Raw genomic sequence first — 19,941 nt, 5'->3', positions numbered from 1 at the left:
TCCGTCCCCAGGTAACAGCTAAGTCATCCTGACACCGGCGCACATATTAGATCAGAGGGAGGAGGGGGGAGGGAGGAGGCAGAGCAGGGAAAAGAACCCTGGGCACCTCTGCAAGTGGGAAGATCACTTCTATTTGTGGCCTTGACGTGCTCTATACGACTTCAAACTGTTTGAAACACAAACAGTACTTCATCATTCTCCACTCTCACATCTTCCAACTCACCTAGAATCAGCACTTCAAGATAATGTGCTCTAGATGCAAATGTGTATAGATAGTGTCATAACGCGATGCTGCTCTAGCACAAAGGAGACATGAACAATGGAGGGGAGAGGTGAACTTTGTTGACATTCTTGACAATGTATCAATCCAATATTTTGATTGGCTGGGTGTTTCCATGCTGCCTTGCACACGATTTGATTCACGCAGCTAAGGCAGCCTGTGGAAACTACCGCCCTAATTTTTCCCTGAGATAGGGGAGAAATCACAGAACAGGGGGGGAAGCAAGACAATGATGAGCTACAGTATGCACAGACACATTTGATAGACATCTGTGGCGCCCAATGAATGGATCTGGGCATTTTTTTCAAATACGAGAGAATGAACGTTTGGTTGCCATCTCATTGAGAAGTGGTAGGCACCAGGCAGGCTAATATTTTGACAAAATGTTCCTCCTTTGTTGTTGTTTGTTTGTTTAAATATAAATACATTTACATAGTCCCTAATCACTATAAATGACTATGATTTGAGTCAATGTAGTTATTTTACCTGAAAATAATGGCTTCAATCTCATTTAGGCTGGAATCAGGAATGTCGTTGGCGATGCGTGCCTATAGTACTCTTGGTATTTGTGCAGTTATTCAGCGTTGACATCACAATGACGCAATAGGTCAGCCGCAAAACTGGTCCTTGACTGAGTGCACATATGATGGTCCAGGATCAACACCAATAGTGATATCAGAACGTGCAGCATGCACTTACATGTATGTACAATAACAACGTTGTCACAAGTAGGAGCTTTACCCTTTTCATCGATTTTTAGATAAATTGGGTACCCCCTTAGTGCTAAAGGGTGTTGAAAAAGGACGAAACTTGAACATAGTGCTACTCTAAGTATACTACAGTATGTGGAGCTCAGATCTTTCAGGTAACAACAAGACAGACAATTGTGATGGCAGAAGAGAGATTATGTCCAAAGTGTCAGGAAAGGTCAATGTTAAAAGTAAAGATCAAAAGGGAAATGTCACAACTCATAACTTACATATAGGAGACATTGATAACTTTGTGGCAATAAAAATCTTTGCCAATGTGCCTCCAAGCTTTTTTCATTCTTAAAGATACAGTCAGGGACTATTTTCATCCACCACCAACAGTAAACACAGCCCAATCCCAAGCTCTTCCCAAAGGAGCCCTTGGAGTTTATCAGGGAGAGCAGATCCTGGCAGAATCTGACTGACTGACTGACTGCAGGAGCTGGGCCCCCAACATATGATGAGGAACGGGTGGGGGAGAGATAGTGGGGAGGGGAGGGCCCTTACAGATAGATATCTGAAAATGGTATTTTGAGGACGACGCTGGGAGCTCTGTGACTGAATTTTGAGATTCCAGGTCCCATGCCATACCCTTTCCTTTTTCCTTTTCTTACCAACCCCCTCTCTCTCTTCTCTCCCTCGTGCACCTTCTTTCTGCCCCCTGATTGCTTTTTTGTGCTATCTGCAACTGGCAGTGATGTTTGTGTAGCAGCTCTGAATGTCAAAAATTCTGCCTGTTCATTTCAGGGGCCGTCTGTGGCCACCTCACTCCCAAGTGCAGCCTTATCTCACACCAGGTCAGTTTCCTCCACACAGCCCGGCCCATAGACTGACAGAGTCTTTAAACAAAGGGCTTAGCTTGGGTTGCACTCAGACTATTAATTCCATATTCATAACTGAGTAAGTATGGTTTGGTTATACTGTGTTTAACAATACAAAATGTCATTCATGTTACATAGTGGAATGAACACATCTTTATTTTAAAGATGTTCAGATGGTATTTAGGCACAAGCAGATGTATGACATTATTATATTAACCTCAGACTTTTTACAAGTGCCTCCTTTGTTCTTATGTGAAATTAAGAATAATTACAATAATATTGTTAGTTGTGTTACATTGGTTGTGTTACATTGCACCTGATTGTATGGTTAGCCTACTGTTTAAAGGGATATTCCGGCATTTTTGGAAATACGCTCATTTTCCACCTCCCCTCGAGCAAAACAATCGATATTTACCTTGTTCCCGTTCATCCAGCCATTCTGTGAGTCTGGCGATACAACTTTTAGCTTCAGCCTAGCATAGATCATTGAATCGGGTTAGACCATTAGCTTCTCGCCTGCTAGCTTCATGTTTAAAAGTGACTAAGATTTCTGGTAATTTTCCCATTTAAAACGTGTCTCCTCTCAAGTTAGAAAGTGTAATAAGACCAACTGAAAATGAAACCTGGCGTTTTTCTAGGCTGATTTGACATGGAACTACACTCTCATCTGGCGTAATAATCAAGGCAACTTGCAGCTACTGGCACTACTACTGCTTGTTCTCTATGGGGACTATTTTCAGATGCTGCGTACGATATCACTGCGCCTGCAAGTTGCCTTGATTATTACGCCAGATGAGAGTGTAGTTCCATGTCAAATCAGCCTAGAAAAACGCCAGGTTTCATTTTCAGTTGGTCTTATTGCACTTTCTAACTTGAGAGGAGACACGTTTTAAATGGGAAAATTACCAGAAATCTTAGTCACTTTTAAACATGAAGCTAGCAGGCGAGAAGCTAATGGTCTAATCCGATTCAATGATCAATGCTAGGCTGAAGCTAAAAGTTGTATCGCCAGACTCACAGAATGGCTGGATGAACGGGAACAAGGTAAATATCGATTGTTTTGCTGGAGGGGAGGTGGAAAATGAGCGTATTTCCAAAAATGGCGGAATATCCCTTTAAGAATGTAAACTACACATATTGAGAGAGAGTTTCTTCATTAGTTTACATTCGTAATTGTGCCTTCAGAGTGTAACTCCGGCGAAAACTGAATGAAAATAATACATCATCTAAGCCGTGAAAGAAGTATCTTTCGTTGACCACACACTACAGAGCTAGCACGAGCAAAAGCTACAGCCCAACATCTCACAGTGGCATGGGGGCACGAGCCAAACGTTTTCAAAGTCGGCTTTTTAACCACTAATATTGCTCAAAACAGCGCCCGACCTCGTCAAAGCAGCTTGCTCTAGGTGTCTTCACATAAAAACGAAGCAGTGCACCAATAACTTAGCTCACAGACGTTAAGCACACTTACCAGTTCTACCCCTTCCAGCTCCTCGAAAAGGAAATTCTGTAGGCCTATCGTGTCGATTATCCAACGCAGTGCAAAATGAGGGAGACCATTGAAGATGTCATCAGAGCTCATTAGACATTCTCTGATGTCACCCAGACAAAAAACGAGTATAGGCTATACTATTAAGTTCGTGGCAGTTTGGCCAAATATAAGTTAATAACAGGTAATAACTTTGGAATAGTTTGTATACACCTTGAATCAGTTTGAGACAGCAACCATATCTCAAAGCCATATCTCAAATGTAACAAAGTTGCGACACTTCCATTAACTCCGGTGTACAAACAATGGCGGCACATCCGGAATGTCATGGTCGTTGAAAGGAACTATTCCATTGAGAATTAATGAATATCTCAGGTGTTATAATATGACTTTTCTACATGACTTATGGTCGTGTGCATAATAATGCATTTTCATTGAGTAATATATGTAGGCCTATGTGGAAATGCAGTTTATAATTTTCATCGAGTAGGCTATTTACCGTAATAATGTGATCGCTGCTGTCAATCCCGTAAACCAGGGACCAAGGGAACTATTGAGGCTACCCAGTACCCACTAACCACGTGACCGCTCTAATCTGGCTTTAACATGGAAGTCCAAAGCCATCGATATCTCAAAGTTGCGACAGCCGTTGACTTCCATGTTAAAGCCAGATTAGAGCGTTCACGTGGTTAGTGGGTCGACTCAGTAGTTCCCTCGGTCCCTGGTTTACTACGGGATTGACAGCAGCGATCGCATTAATATTTACGGTGAATACTCGATGAAAATTACTATAAACTGCATTTCCACATACATATACATTACTCAATGAAAATGCATTATTATGCACACGACTATAAGTCATGTAGAAAAGTCGTATTATATTCATTCATTCTCAATGGAATAGTTCCCGGAAGTGCCGCCATTGTTTGTACACGGGAGTCAATGGTAGTGTCGCAACTTTGAGATATCGATGGCTTTGTGGAAGTCAACGGCTGTCGCAACTTTGTTATATCGAAGGCTTTGCCATATCTGAAGCACAGAAATCTCATGCGAGATCTCAAGCGGAAGGATGGAAGCTATTGCCGGAAGGGACTACGGGTAGTCAGGTTTTGGCTCAGATTGGCTCAGATTAGAGTGAGATACATGCTAGTTTTAGGTCTATGCTACAGACAGGAGAAAAAGTACAAGAAAGACATGATGATCGTCTTTGTTCCTTTATCTACGGTGGCCGAGAAGGGTCACAACACATACACATTCAAAAATATCTGCAACCTCAGAAAAAAAGATGCACTCAGAAAACGCTGCAAATATTCACAACACGAGCAAATATGGAAACGAACTGCAAACTAGATAAAAACGAACTGCAAACTAAATGAAAACGAACTGCAAACTAAATGGAAACGAACTGCAAACTAATGAAAACAAACTGCAACTACAAGTGGCTTATTGTTTTGAATGTGGACATTGACACGTCAATGGAAACGCTAAAGTGATGGATACCGTGTCTGCTGCAGTCATAATTTTGAGAAGGACGGCTTCGTTATTCAGAGAGGAGCTTCTGACCCAAAGGAATCAAATAAAGTTTGCTTGAAGAAGCACTCCAACCGCCTATGGATAGACTGAGGTAAAGCTGTTTCTTTATTTCTCAATGGTTCATGATTGATGTTTTGGGAAGGTCATGGATCACGAAACAAAGTGTGGTTGTCATATACACTAATCCAGCGCGAACTTTATGGGCGCTGCCATCTTGAATATCGCCATTACTGCGTGCCTGCGAGTGTGACGAGTGACACTTGTCTGTGCTTTTCAATGAAAGCATCCTGTCAGAGAATGTCTAAGGAGAGGACTGCTAATGAATGAAAATGTCAGGTGAAAGGGAACATTGGATCAATGATGTCAGACTGTACCAAAACTTACCAATGAAGGTAATTTATTAACACCAAAAGGTATTAAGACGTGTATTAATGACAGCTAACTTCTGCAACAGCCGCCTATGGAACCAACAAGCTAATTTCTTAGCAGCCAGGCACGCAGTAATGGCGGTTTTGTGTTACTTCCGTGTTTCGCTGGATTAGTGTATACTGTAGGTCCTCTTAACTTTATCAGCAGTAAGACAGTCGTGTAGCTAGTCTCGAGACTATTGCAGCATTTACATGGGCTTTGACTACCTTTAACAATATTCTCCGCTAATATGCTTACAAATAGGTCTTTCAGGAATGTGCCGTAGTAGGCCTATGTTATTGTGTGTGGCCTACATAACGTTAGTGGTAGGCTAACCTCAACAGAATTCACGTGAATGTCTTGTTAGCAATGTCTAGCTCAGCTTCGTAGCAATGTCTAGCTCAGCTTCGTAGCTTAACGTTATACAGTTATAGCTTGTACAGTATTGAGTATTGTAGGCATCTACTGTGTGTTTTTTTTTTTTTCAATTGTATGTTGTACTGTTTTGGCCCCAGAAGTCATGCTGCTATGCTGCTCTTGAAAGACAGGCAGGACAAACCCCTTAGTAGTGGCCACATCAAACAGGGCCTCATGAGGGAAATGTTTCTCCATTATTTTCCTGTACTGCCATGAGAGAGAGAGAGAGAGAGAGAGAGAAAATGCATGCTTTATACTTTACACACCCATCATCATATTACTACACTGATACAAATTTTAGGTTTAACATTTGTGTGTGTGTGTGTGTGTGTGTGTGTGTGTGTGTGTGTGTGTGTGTGTGTGTGTGTGTGTGTGTGTGTTAATTTGACTGCATTTAGACATGTTCACTCCATCTGGCTACTTTCCACTCATAACAACATGCAAATGCAGTCTAACGGCATACCTCACTGACTCACTGAGATGCTATCACTACAGATTTGGCTCATCATGAACAATCTTTTTACATGTTCAAATAAGTATTTCTACATAAACATAGACACACACAACAGAGACAAACAGAGAGAGAGAGAGAGAGAGAGAGAGAGAAGAAGAAGACATGGCCTTACCTGACCTGATGACTTACCTGACCTGACCTTTTCAATTTAGCTAGCCAGAAAATTGTTAGAGCTAAAGTTAGCTGCCTTTAGGAATTATTTTATATATGCAACAAGAAATTGAGCCTGTTGGCATAACATGACATTGTAACTGATTCACTTGGCATCCCTGGTAATCTTTGCCACTTCATTTGTTTTATAATGACAATCAATTGCATATCAGATATACAGAATGGATCATTGGCAATAGTATTTCTATAGGGGCATACCAAGGCTACTTAGTGTCCTTACTAGCAATAGTATTTCTATAGGGGCATACCAAGGCTACTTAGTGTCCTTACTAGCATTAGCCTGAAGAACAACATCAGCAACATTGGGCATTAATGTGGAGGATGAGCAGGGAGTGGACATGGAGGGACATCAAGCAGTGCAACTCAGAGTTAGTCACATGCAGCAGGCAGTCCTCTCCTCAGGTGTTAGGGTGCTGTTCACTCTGCTGCTGGCTCTGATGGCGGCCGGCCGGCCTCCCTGAAGTGGAGACTCTTCCCTTTGGAACAGCTATGTTTTGGGCGTTTGTACGGCTCGGGCTGCTCTCTCTCAAAGGCATTGCGAACATTGGGGTGTTGTTCTCTTTAAGTCAGTATTCTCTCTCTATTGTAGTTTTATCATCATTCTCCCTCTGCCAGTGGTAACCTGTTTGAAAGCATGGATCAGGTTCGGATTGGTACAAGAATGAATAGAATGTGAGTGGCATTATTTTTGCAAGTTCTGGTTTCAAGAAAAAATTCCTATGAGAGAATGGGGTTTGGGGAAATCATGTGTAATTTATTTAATCTAGGATCACCTAGAAGTGTTCTTGGTGTTCTTCAAGATGAACAATTGGTCAGACATTGGTCAGACTAGTTATAGTTAACCAGTGCAGTAAAACCACCCTGACAACGTCACATTTTGAACTCCAGTTGTTCACAGCTTTTCCCTTGATTAGGAGAGTCTCCTATATCAATTTGCATAACAGTTGATTGAAACGTGCACAGATGTGCACTTCCTTCAGCCAAATGTTCATGAATGCGTTTAAGATATGCAAATCACTCTCCTCTGCACACTGATCAGGGAGACTCCCCTTTCTCTGAAACTGTCATTAGAGCAATGACATACACGCATTCAACTATACAGTGCATGCAGCCATAGGGGAAGGACAGAGGACAACTCCTCCTATATGCCATACCAATGACTAAACACTAAAGCAGACCAGAATGACACCTCCTTGATTTATGAGGTAAGTCCGTAAATCTAGATCCCAGGTATGGACCTTGCTCTGAATGTGTATCTACTATTTAATTGAACAGGGGAGCTTGCGCAGCTAATAATGAAATGTCAGAGATCTCTCATTAAGCCAACTGTAATTGTGCCAAGCCCTGTGATGCTCACGTTAATAACAGTGGCCAATAAAGCAGGTGAAGTCTCCCGATGGACACGACAGGGTAGTGGGATAAAGGCTGTGGATATTACCCACGATGCATTTTCACATGGAGTAAACAATTAGCCTCATTATTGGACTGTGGAGGACATGGGGTGGAGGGGAAAGGTTTTAATTGGGCCCGTAGCTACTGTTCACTGGCCAAGCATGCTATAACCTTGCTGCCAGTACACTCTCTCACGCACACACACACTAAAATTGGCCTTAACAACACAAAGGCACCCCACACAAGGACCCAGGGCCGCTGTGACTGTAATTTAGAACATAATAATGATTTAAACTGGTTGGCTTGACCTACATATGTCATGCACTCATGTAGTCAATGACAAGACAGTACACCAAGTGCTGAAATGTGCCATTATTTAAAGTTGTCTACAGCTATATTAGCCTAGGAGGCAATTTAGTGCCACTGCTGCCCACAGTAGTGCCTCTGTTGAGATGCAATCGGGCTGTTCTGCTTCCATTAGCACTGGAAAAGTCTTCTTTATACTTAGCTATGTGTCTCTAAGTCATTCCACTGTTAATGAAATAGTCATGTGGTTTTGAGGATGACAATAGAAAGAAGCCATAGCCCAAAGCCACATTCTCTAGATGCTGACAAGAGCGCATAGCAGAACTTCTGTGTGAAAAATCCATTGGCCACAACATTGAGACTAATTCGATTAATTATGATTACACATGTTCCTGCAGACTTCAGTTCAAAAGTGCTGGCAATTGGAACAGAGTGACTGATTCATGCATCTCATTCCATTTCATGCCTTTTTTTTTTGTGCGGTTTCTTCAAACACATGCACACCATCAGCTAACTGAATGGCCTCAATTACAGTTACTCAGGGCATATGAGCACTGGTTCCAATGCCTGGAAAAAAGCACTGTCCAAAATGTATACGAAATTGTCAAGGCAGAGGGAATTATCTGTAGTGTTACCAGTATTAGTGTCAGGTAGTAAGGAGTGGCAACTTGTAAGGATAAATTTACTTTACTATGTGTGCAACAGCCAGGTTACACCGGGTGTGCAACTGAAGCATTCCATTTGAGGAGTGTGCTGCACCAATTAGCTTCCACTATAATCACTGGATCTGGCTACATCAGAGATGCGCACTTTTCAAAAATTGAGACCAGTCTGGCAAAGCACTTGTGCGCTCTGCTGCGACAGGAATGCTTCAGTTGTGTGCCTGCTTTGAGATTTTGAAAATCAAGCTAGACATAAAGATCAGTACCATTATGGCAATAAGGCCATGTCCTGTTTGAAGTACTCCGTTATCCACCCCATATGATTCAGTCCGAGTATATTTCAGTGTCTATAATGAAATATGACAGTATCTACCCTTGAAAACTGCTAAATGAATAGCCTTTCATTGCACACTGATAGGATGATGAGGGTGGGATGTGCAGTGCTCTGTTAATTGAATAGCTAGTTTAAGGGATGAGGGGAACAGTAAGACTCTGATGACAATCAGGGAGCGCAGACTCCACTGCTAGCAGGTGCTAAAAGCTCTTCCTGGCACCGAGGTGATCATTTATTGATTAGCTGACATTGTTCTGTTTATCAGCTCACTTCAGTGGCTGCGTCTCTCCTTTAGACAGCTGGAGCCTCTCTTTTGATGGGGATGAAAAATTAACAACTATCCACGGCTTTAATTTATGCAGCTAGCTGTCCCTGATTACTGAGTGAGCTGAGACAAGTTCTGTCTGGGAATAGCTGTATTTTTCTGACTTTTCTCTGTTCGACATTGGCAGACAATTCCACACATTTTGAGCAGAAAAGCAGAACCCACAAGGTCTCCTCTCTTTCACTTTCTTTCTCTCCTCTCATTTTAAAAGCTCAGATGGAGAAGAACATTTGTACGAGGTGTAGATGGCTATTAATCCTTTCTGAGAACTCTCACCCCGGCTCTGATCAAGGTGGTCTGAAATCATGCGTGGGCATTCCTCCGTGCCCTTTAAAAGAGTCTTTCAGTATCTGAGACCTCTCATGTCACAGCTGGCTGACCTGCTTTCAGGAGAATGGACGCTATACACCTTTCCAGGGAAACCTGACAGATACAAGAAAGCGATGGACTGTTTGACCTTTTCTATATCTGAAGTGTTATATCACAGCCATAGGTGGAGGAGAACATATGTTGTTACCTGAAACAAAGGCTTCTCTCGCTCTTTTCAACCTGGAAGAAGGAAGAAGGAGAGAGGGAATGACGATGTGATGGGATGGATAAGAACAGGAAGAGAAGAAGGAAGGTGGACAAGGAAGAGAACAGGTGGAGGAAAAAGTCTTCTGAGCATGATCTTCTGTTGCTTTGATAATCAAGTACTGAGACATTTCCTGTCGGTTGAAAGGATTGTGTTCACTGAGACAAAGATCAGGCAAAAAGCAACATCTCTCAGTGGATTTTTGTGTCAAGGATGATAAAATGCAGAGTAAGGAAAACACAGAGGTTTAATAATATGCTATTGTATTATTTTCTATTGTTTTCGTCGTTATTTCCCTGATAGAATATTGGAGGCAATTGTACATTTTACATAAACATTGATGTTCTCGTATGTATCACAGCCCTGAGCTGGCATAATACAATGGCACACATTAATATTTTGTGTGGTGTGTTACAATTTCAAAGTGTATTCAGTGCATAACACTTTACTGATCCCAAGTAGTCCCATAGTTTCACAGTAGTCTGACAAAGCATCAGTGTTTGCAAGGCTAAGGCCACAAGGCCCCAAAGCCAGATAATCTATTTACATTGGCATTACAGTAGCAAACCTTGGCCTGCCTCTCTCAATATTGACTCTTTTGTTTGTTTTGGTATTAAAATTCCCTTGACCTAATATTAATATGGAGTAGTCTGTGTTTACAGTAAATATGCTAATGTAGTACTGAGGTGTGTGGGACCCAGAGGATGGGGAAATAACCCTTGTTTGTTGTGATCAGCAGGAATTTCACGGCTGGCCCATGGGAAGTCATTATGGGAGATGCTTTTCACTAACCATCAATCTGTAATTAACATATGCATTTTAGATAACTTACTTTGGCCTAGATCTACGCATCCTGACACACATGGATGTACAAACACAAGGGAGCAAATGCACAAACGCATACTGTACACTCATCCAGAGCTTGAATGCATGCATGCGTGTGCTGTTACACAACGGTACACATGTGTACACACACAAACAAACACACACACACATTCTCTCTCTCTCTCTCTCTCTCTCTCTCTCTCTCTCTCTGTCACACACACATGCACACACAATCTGAAATGTACAATACCAGCAAGTCCATGGAAGTCCATGGTGGTTTTTGAAGTACAAAGGGAAGCATTCCAGTCCTGTGTGAGAACCTGACTCAGATCTAATACAATCAAAAGACATTTCAGTGCCTTTGAAAGGCAGGAAAGAAATAGGGCAATGGAAGGAGTGAATAAGAATGTGAGTGTGGACGTGAATGAGGGGAAATCCACACAGGCAGCTGCAGGAAAACACACACACACACACACACATTATATCCACAGACCCTTATATAGCAATGTAGAGGACAATTCCATTTTGATAAGATTTAGTATTTGATTAAACTCAATTCAGTGCAAAAATACAGTTATAGATAGAAGTAGGGAAAGTAAGCACTACAGCATAGCTGATGTTGCCTGTATACCATACAATATGTCCAATGATGGAAAGTAGAGAGTTGCAATGTTCCCGTATCGTATATCCAATCACTGTATTTATATAAGAAGTGGGCAGTAAGATCATAGAGAGAGCAAAGGAGATGTTCACATGTGTACAGTTAGTCATATGTACAGTAACATTGTTAGACTTGTACAGTACACATGTACATTGTTCATACTGTGTCAAATATGACCAGTGCACCTTATATGGTCACTGGAGGACTTTAAAAGTGCAGCAATGAGGGGGAGGGTGGAGTGCTGGGTCACAGCAGAATCTCCTCCTGAATCTGCTGGTGGGAGCAGACACTCCTGGAATACCTGCTGGATTGGAGGAGGCCAAAACGCCCATGATTAGGATGTTGATACACTAAATGTGTGTGAGTGTGTGAGAGAGAAGGGGACAGAGAGTATCAAAGAATAGAGGGAGAGTGACAATACAAATCTGTAGCATGTCTCTTTTTTTATAGCAGGCCTAAAAGGCCGTTTCCTGTTTTATATCTCCATGTATGGCTATTGTTAATTACTCCTTTGGTCGCTGGCTTTTAATAGCATCATATTTTGTCGGGGAGACAGTTGTTTCACCATCCTGCTCATTTGTGAGAAATACATGGCACCATTTGCAGGAGCAGGTGGGTGTTCGTCTTCACTTAGTGAGCAGTAAACGATGTGGTGCGAGCCGTTACAGTGGCGGACACCATTAAATAGCTCTGGTGGGAACGCAACAGCCGCACCCAGGTGCTCCAGAGTTCTGTTCTCCCAGATGCCACATCAACCTCTGACACAATGATTTGCTGCCAGGAGAACTCACCTGTATAACTGTCCAGGAACCAAAGGCAATATAAAAGATTCATTGTTGCTTACAGTTTTTGCTAGTCATTTCAGCTCATTTTGCCATCCTAGATTTAGTACAACATAATAAAAGTGAGAATCTCTAAGAATCTTTATCTGACATCTGAATAATCGCTCTGAAAAATGCAAAGAGTAAGTACACTACATTATACGGCAGTATACTGTAGTTTAGTCATAATACAACAACTGTCCTTTATAAGTTTGTTCTTCCTGCACTGTTCAAACCCCCCCCCCATACACAAATTCAACAGTTCAGTTGTGAAAACTGTGCAGACAAATAGAAAAATAGAATGACTGGGTCACTGTGGCACAGTAAGCACTCAGTGGAGTGAGTCACTATTTTAATGTGGCTGCATAATAAGGGCCTCGGGGTCAAACAGCACAGAGTGGGAACCTTACAGCCAGGTCATCACATTGTTTCCAGTCTGGTCACCAGGCTGCACTGGTGCCAGGTCATCAGCTGGATCCTGAATTGGCTAAATCTGCATGTTAAATGCTTCATGAATACACTTAATGGCTTTTTGTAGCAGCAAAGGAGAAATACAAGGCTGGGTGATAACTGAAGCAGTCTGACATATGCTCCGACACTTACAAGGAGCCCATGTGTGATTTTTGCCTCCTCTGAACCAACATAAATATTTTAGTGTGGTTCCCCAGTTCACCTCTAAAGTGTAGTTTTAATAAGAACCAGCTTGAAGCGTGGCACAGTCCCATAGCTGACTCTGCTGCCCACCAAAACTCAGCTCTGACAAACAAGCCAGAGCAGCTGGCCACAAAAGACCGTTTTCGGTAAAATTATTGGAAATGGTGCAAATGGAAAGTGTTGAGAAATTACGGAAAAATGCCGTAGGCTTGAAAATCTGGTGGGAATCTTCATGAATTTGATTGTTAAACTTTAGTGGGGTTGAAGATACAAATGACAATTTATTTTATTGTGTGTGTGTGTGTGTGTGTGTGCGCGCGTGCGTGCGTGCGTGTGTGTGTGTGTGTGTGTGTGTGAGAGACACCCACTGTGAGATCCAATCCCATAGTTTGCCATTTTGAGCCAAAAAATGACATCAGGATGCAATTTGCAGCCTCAAGCACAGCCTGTCAAAAGATACTACACACATACCAGTCTACTACTCATTAGCACATAAAAAAACAAGCTCACTTGACCCCTCCATGTGCAAATGAGCTTTTGAATTTAATATTCTATTGATGATGTTCAGGTTTAGTTGAGGCATGCCATCTCACTCTCTGTGTCTGCTGTCATTCATTTAAAGACAACACAGATGAAACCCTCTTTGAAGGGCCCACTCACAAAGCATAACATGGAAACTGCTGATGCGAGAACTCAAAATCACACTTGAGAAAGTAGGGGGGGAGTGCACAGCTGTCAGAATGTACAGTGAAGTAAGGAGCATGTGGACTCTCTACCATGAGACTGGCATGAGCACACCTTCTCCAGCCACCCCACCCTCTCTCACCTCGCTTTGTTGTTCCAGCACGGACGCCTCATCAGCGCTTTTTCCCCCCTCATTTGGAACGACGGGCTATGATTATGCAAGGAAGTGAAGGCGTCAGGTTTGCACCACGCAATGGTTCCCAGTTGTCTGTTAATCTCGTGAATGCTGATTCGGAGAAAACTGGAAGGCAGAAAATGAAATGATACCAAGGAGGCAAAAAACCGACAACACGAGTTCCTGACAAGTAGTGCTGTCAGCAAACATGAGGTCTAGCTGGAGACAAGGTCAACAGTAAGAGAGTGGAAGAGGGCATGACTGAATGCCAGCCAGCCAGAGTCCCAGTGCAGACGGTATTTGTGTTAATGGTGAAATCAGCACTGTATATGTTAACAGTGTCCGCTGTTCCATTCTATATCCAACATGAGCAGATGAAAGAGCTCACAAGAGAGGTACATTTTGGAGCTATTTATTTGGCTGATTTTAGGCTAGGCCTGTTAGGTACAAGCATGTGTTTTTACTGCGTGCAGGTGCAACTGCAGTGTGGGTATTGAGGATTTAGCGCTTTCTGAGCACTATGTGATATTTTTAGTGCTTTGAGAAAAGGGTCTCAACCCCAATATATTAGTACACTAGCAAAGTCAACATGCTTAGCCCTGCAGTAAAGGCTTTGCCCATGTTGTTTCTGGCAGTCCATCCATTTCACTTGTAATTAATCATTAATAATTAATTAATCATTGTTATCCGATTAACAAATATTGAACCTGTTAGAGAGACAATGCTCTGACCTTTGTTTTATTGACAGATCTGTTGATTGGTTCTTAGGGCTACTGGTGGCTCATTAACGGCCCTCTTTAAAAGGCCCATGCAAATGGCTGTGGACTTGCATCATACCGGCAGAGTGATGTATTTCACCTTGGTTAATAACACACACTGTTAAACTTAACAGTCCTCTTAAATTATACATGGATGCCAGCTCAGAACATGCAGATATGCTAAGATTTTCACTACGTTAATGCCTGCTTCTGTCCATATCAGTTCCCACAGGAACAACAAGTAATTATTTTGTCTTACATTCATCCTTGTGTGCCAAACCTAATGTAGGTTTCTCTTTTACTAATGAAAGCAAGATTTCTTGGTGGTTCATTGTAATTTTTGTTTTGATTTTTGAAGCTGATTAAAGTATCTCCCAGTGGGTATGTTTGTCTCAGGCTCCCTGGAGATTTCCAGGAGACGTCGCTTTGATGGGACCATGAGGGAGAGAAACCCTGGGGAATCCACACTTTTAAAGAGTCTGAAAGACTCCAGGGGAATTGACAGCCTCAGAGAGCAAGAGGAAGATGCTGTAACACTTGTGCCATTTCTCACTGATGTTGGCTCATGCAATCCATCTGTAAAACCCTTCTTTCATTTAGTGTCAGATGACTTCTGGAAAAGCCTTTCATTCAAATAATTGCCTGGATCTTCAAGTGGGAGAGTAGAAGTAGGATCCTCGGTTTTACAGAGAGTGCTTTGATTATTGACATAGCCATCATTATAGCAGACAAGACTGTATGGACATGGTCCATATTCTAACTACTGAGGTGTTAAATTGATTGCCCTAGTCAGGGGAAATAACATCTCAGTGCGTTCCAGAACAGGCTGGGAGGGTCAATAATGAAGAGTTAGTTAAGTGGTTTGAGACACTTGTCTCAGACAGCCCAGTGCCCCTGTGGACACTAGTCAAGCCATAGCCATGCACTTTGACACCCCAGACAATCTGCCTGGCAACAGTCAGCTTAGCTAGTAAGATAAGAGCTTGCGAATGATGGAGGTGGCACATCCGCGCAGACAAGAAGACTTCAACCTGATGATGAGAGACTGATACTGAACTTTGCATATGTCTGTGTGTGTGTGTGTGCGTGTGTGCAAAACTACTCATCACTATGTGTGTGTGTGAGGGACTATCATTATTCACATGGCTTTGTTATTCCAACACACAGAGCCAGAGAAAGAAGCAAAAATAGAGAGAATGATAAAAAAAAAAAACGTCTCCAAACTTGGAAGAGGGGTTGCAGGGGAAAAATGGTTGGTAGAATCCCCGGGTTGAGTGGAGATAAGAAAAGCCAATAGTGTGTAGAAACAGAGGGAGTGAGGAAGATAAGGAGAAATGACTGCTTCATCCCCAGCAGGATGAGACTGGAATCCATGGGAGGTGAGCAGGAGGGCAGGCTCATGGTATCAGCTCCACACGCAGGAGGAGAGCAGGAGCCAAGAGGAAAGTTCTGGAAGAGATCGTCACACTCCTGTCATATTACACCCCCACTGGACACAAGCCAATGCAGCTCTGCAGAGATACCCAGCATAGATACAGTGAGGCAACTCCGATCCAGCAGACAGATACTCATTAATTGGAAAAGTCAAGGTTTCTGGCCTTTTGGTGCGTGTAGCTCTGGTAGGGAGGGAGCGAGCTATAAAAAGGAAGAGAGACAGAGACAGGAACAGACACAGAGCAGACTGAGAGGAATGGAGAACAAAAGAAAAATTGAGGTCTGTACAATACTTGGAGGCTGGTAATTAAAAATTCTCACAGCCAGTCATCTGTGATCTGCTTATCCTAATCAAAGATGTGGAAGGCATTTGAGCCCGTCCAAGCGTGCTTAATGATTGAGTGATTAATTGCTCTCCCTCTCACTCAGGCAGCATCTCCTCTGTCACCACGTCGACAGAGAGAGCATTAAAGACGAGTGGGGAATTCATTCAAGACCTTGATAATGTAGATGATGAGGATGCCATGCATCTCTCCATCTTATTAACTAACTGCCAGTTCAGCCGCCAGCCTTGATAAACACACGATGCATATGCATACACACACGCACACACACACACACACACACACACTGTCTTGCACACAAAGATTCAGTGCAATGAAACCAAATGTTTAGGGTTCATGTGTTTTCGAGCTGATTAATGTTAATTAAGCTTGTTGCTTAGTTCCAGGATCTCACAGTACAGGAGCACAACACAAACGAAAGGGTGTAGGCGGGGTAATATGTGAGTGCAAAGGGGGTTTCATATAACCTTGGCTGTCTTCAACAGAATTTCTTCACAGAACGGCGATGAAAGTCTCAAAGCAAAGCCTTACCCCTTAGTGTCAAGCTTGCTAAGTCTGCCAGACTGCTTATTCTGTAATTATCACCACACCGTGTTACACAGCAAGAAATCCAAGTGTCCTGGAGTACCAAGGATGACATCATTCCCTGCTCCATTGTAAATATCCACTGAACATTGCTCCTATAGTACAGTCATAAAGTACTTCAGGAGCAAACACACACAGTTACAGTTGGCAAATCACTGTGTACATGTCTAGATGAAGCTTTGGATAAACCCAGGAGGAGGCCCATTGTTTCTGTTCTGTCCCTCATGCTCTTTTGTGTTGTTGTAATGACAAGCCTGGGAAAGGTTCGGTCTCCATAGCAGACCCACCTCAACAGTGCCAGGGGCTAGATGACTCCTATCCCAGCGAGAACCTCCTCAGAGCATTTCAAGCCTCCACATGGGAGAGGCGACAGCAACCCTCCAGGGGAACAACCAAATCTCCCAGAGCCATGCGTCCTCATTCATTATGGATGGCCCTGGCCTGAGACGCTGGAGCTGAGTTTTGGGACGCCGTGCCTGAACCCCTGGTGTGTTGCACCTCAGGCTGTAACATAAACTCTGACCTCTGCTGTAGCCTCCTGGAAAGCGCTCTTTGTCCTCTGACCTTTCTCAGATCATCGCAGCCTTAGGTCTCATCAATTACACACGTTCCAAAGGGCCAATAAAAAGCAGCATGCTGCGGCTCTCAAAGATGAGTCTCATGTCACATTCATGCACAATTTCCACGGACAATTCTTGGTGTCATTTCGATCAACACCAGTGATTGATGTGTAGGAGTCTGTTCTCTTCTTCCTTTGACTGTTGGTCAGCTGAAAGACCACTGAAAGAGACCTCTGCATATATCCAGATCACCTTAGGGCAACAGCTTGACCCTTCATCTCCAAAACAGGCGTGGCGACAGATGTAACAGTGTAACTAAGGGCCCCATGAATCTCCACATGACTGTTACTGATTGATTGCAAGAGTCCTTGAATTGAACTACCATAAGAATACACACACACACACACACACACATACACACACACACACACACACACACACACACACACACACACACACACACACACACACACACACGCACGCATATAATTCGTGTTCAACTGTCAATTACTTTACTGCGATTCAACAGTGAGGAAAATCATTCTGGTGCTGAATTCTTCCCTGCAGCTCAGTATGCCTTGGTAACCTTGGAAAAGAAATTTCAGCATGTTTTGAATTTGAATGGGAGTGTGTCCTCCTGAAGGTGTCGGGGAAAAAAGAAACACCAAGTATTTTGGTTACCTTGGCTTCTTTGCTGTTTACAGTGGAGTACACATGCAGTGCAATGAGAAGCAGCAAGAGGAGGACAGAGAGAGACGGAGAGAGAGAGAGAGAGAGAGAGAGAGAGCTTTGTTATAGATGAGTGATTATGTGAGTGTTTTCACACAGTCAGTGAAAGAGACAGTGCAAGGGTCTCGTGTGTTTGAAGGCCTCTCCTGCTGCAGTTCCACCACCCCACTAGTTTTGCATGTTTATTATAGACTGAAAAGCCTCATTAAAGCTGATTGGATTGCCTACCCCTACAAAGTCCAGGCACATCATATTTCAGCCAGCGTTTCCAATTAAGATTTACGGCTTTGGGGACTCTCAGGTTTGTTATTAAAAAATAAATGGAAAATTAAGTGTCTCTCTCAGCAGCGTTGATCAGGGCCTGAGCCCCGGTGTGCGATAATGAAATATTGAGGCAGTAAGTCAGTGGGGCAGAGCAAGGCTGGGAAAGGGCTTGGGGGTTGGGTGGCTGCTCCAAGTCCCCAGGTGTGGCTAGATAAAGCCCCCCCCCCACCACCACCACCCCACACCCCCACCAGCAGCAGCAGCCTACTCCTATTGTTGGTTTTGTATGGCTTTTGAATCACTTTATACCTTTCAGACATCTCAAACACACACACACACACACACACACACACACACACACAGACACACACACACACACACACACACACACACACACACACACACACTCGGACTGCAAACTGGGATCTCACTATTGGGATCTCACTGGGGATTCTCTCTCTCTCTCTCTCTCTCTCTCTCTCTCTCTCTTTCTGTCTGTCTATCTCTCTTTAATGGCAGTGGACACAGTCTCCTGCTGGCCCCAAAAGTGTTAAATGCAATAAGGACAGAAATACATCTAAGCCCACCCCATCTCCCCTCCAATATCCCCTCTTGCTTCTTGGCCCTCGTCCACCTCCACCCCTGCTGTGATGAATCCTCCTGGACAGGACAGCGGTCTGCACCATCAGCCCTGGGGTGCCCACCTCAGATGGATGATCCCCTGGGAGAGGGGGAATCATCATCCTCTCTCCCTCCCCTTTTCCCAAACAGAGCTAGAGAGGGAATTGAACGGAGGGCTATTATTAGCCTTTGAAAAGACACTGTTTGGAGGAGCCATTGGAGAAAAATTGGGAAAGGGGGAGTGAAAGAAAGAGAGGCAGAGAGGGCGAGAGAAAAGAGAGGGACAAAGGAAGGCCTCCTCAGGTGTCCTCTATATCAAGTGAAAGAGAGCTCAAGGCTTCATGCTTTTCACACCCATTTACTGCTCCATGATTGTTTATGTATAGGAGGATGTTACTCAGAACAGTGCACATAAATGATAGCAAAATAGAAATTCTTCCAACATTCCAATATTTACTGAAAGTGACAACTTGAATTTTGTACAGTTCGTAGTGGAAATGGGACAGGGAAATGGAATCACATGATTTCTCAACATGAGACTGAGGTGCTATGATCCGTAGCAAAACCTCTGATGAGAATGGCTTCTCTTTCCTCACAGCATGAACTGCACACAGTTTTCAGCTGAATACTGACTCCATGTAGACGCTGACATTTTGTTCCGATTTGGGTTATTTGTTCAGTCTATGCAGAACACTGCATTTGAACAGTATACACTTCCCTTTCCATTGTTTAGTTTGTGCTAGCTAGCTGTTTACATGTGCTCTCTACCCACTTTTAGTGAGTAACTGGGAGTCCTACACACACTTCCCTTGTACTGGATAGTTGCGTGACCATTTGCTGGTCATTAGTCC

This window comes from Sardina pilchardus, chromosome 19 (assembly GCF_963854185.1).
Source record: "Sardina pilchardus chromosome 19, fSarPil1.1, whole genome shotgun sequence".
Lineage (NCBI taxonomy): Eukaryota > Metazoa > Chordata > Actinopteri > Clupeiformes > Clupeidae > Sardina > Sardina pilchardus.
The sequence above is the reverse complement of the archived record's forward strand: the minus strand, read 5'-3'. Positions refer to the sequence as shown.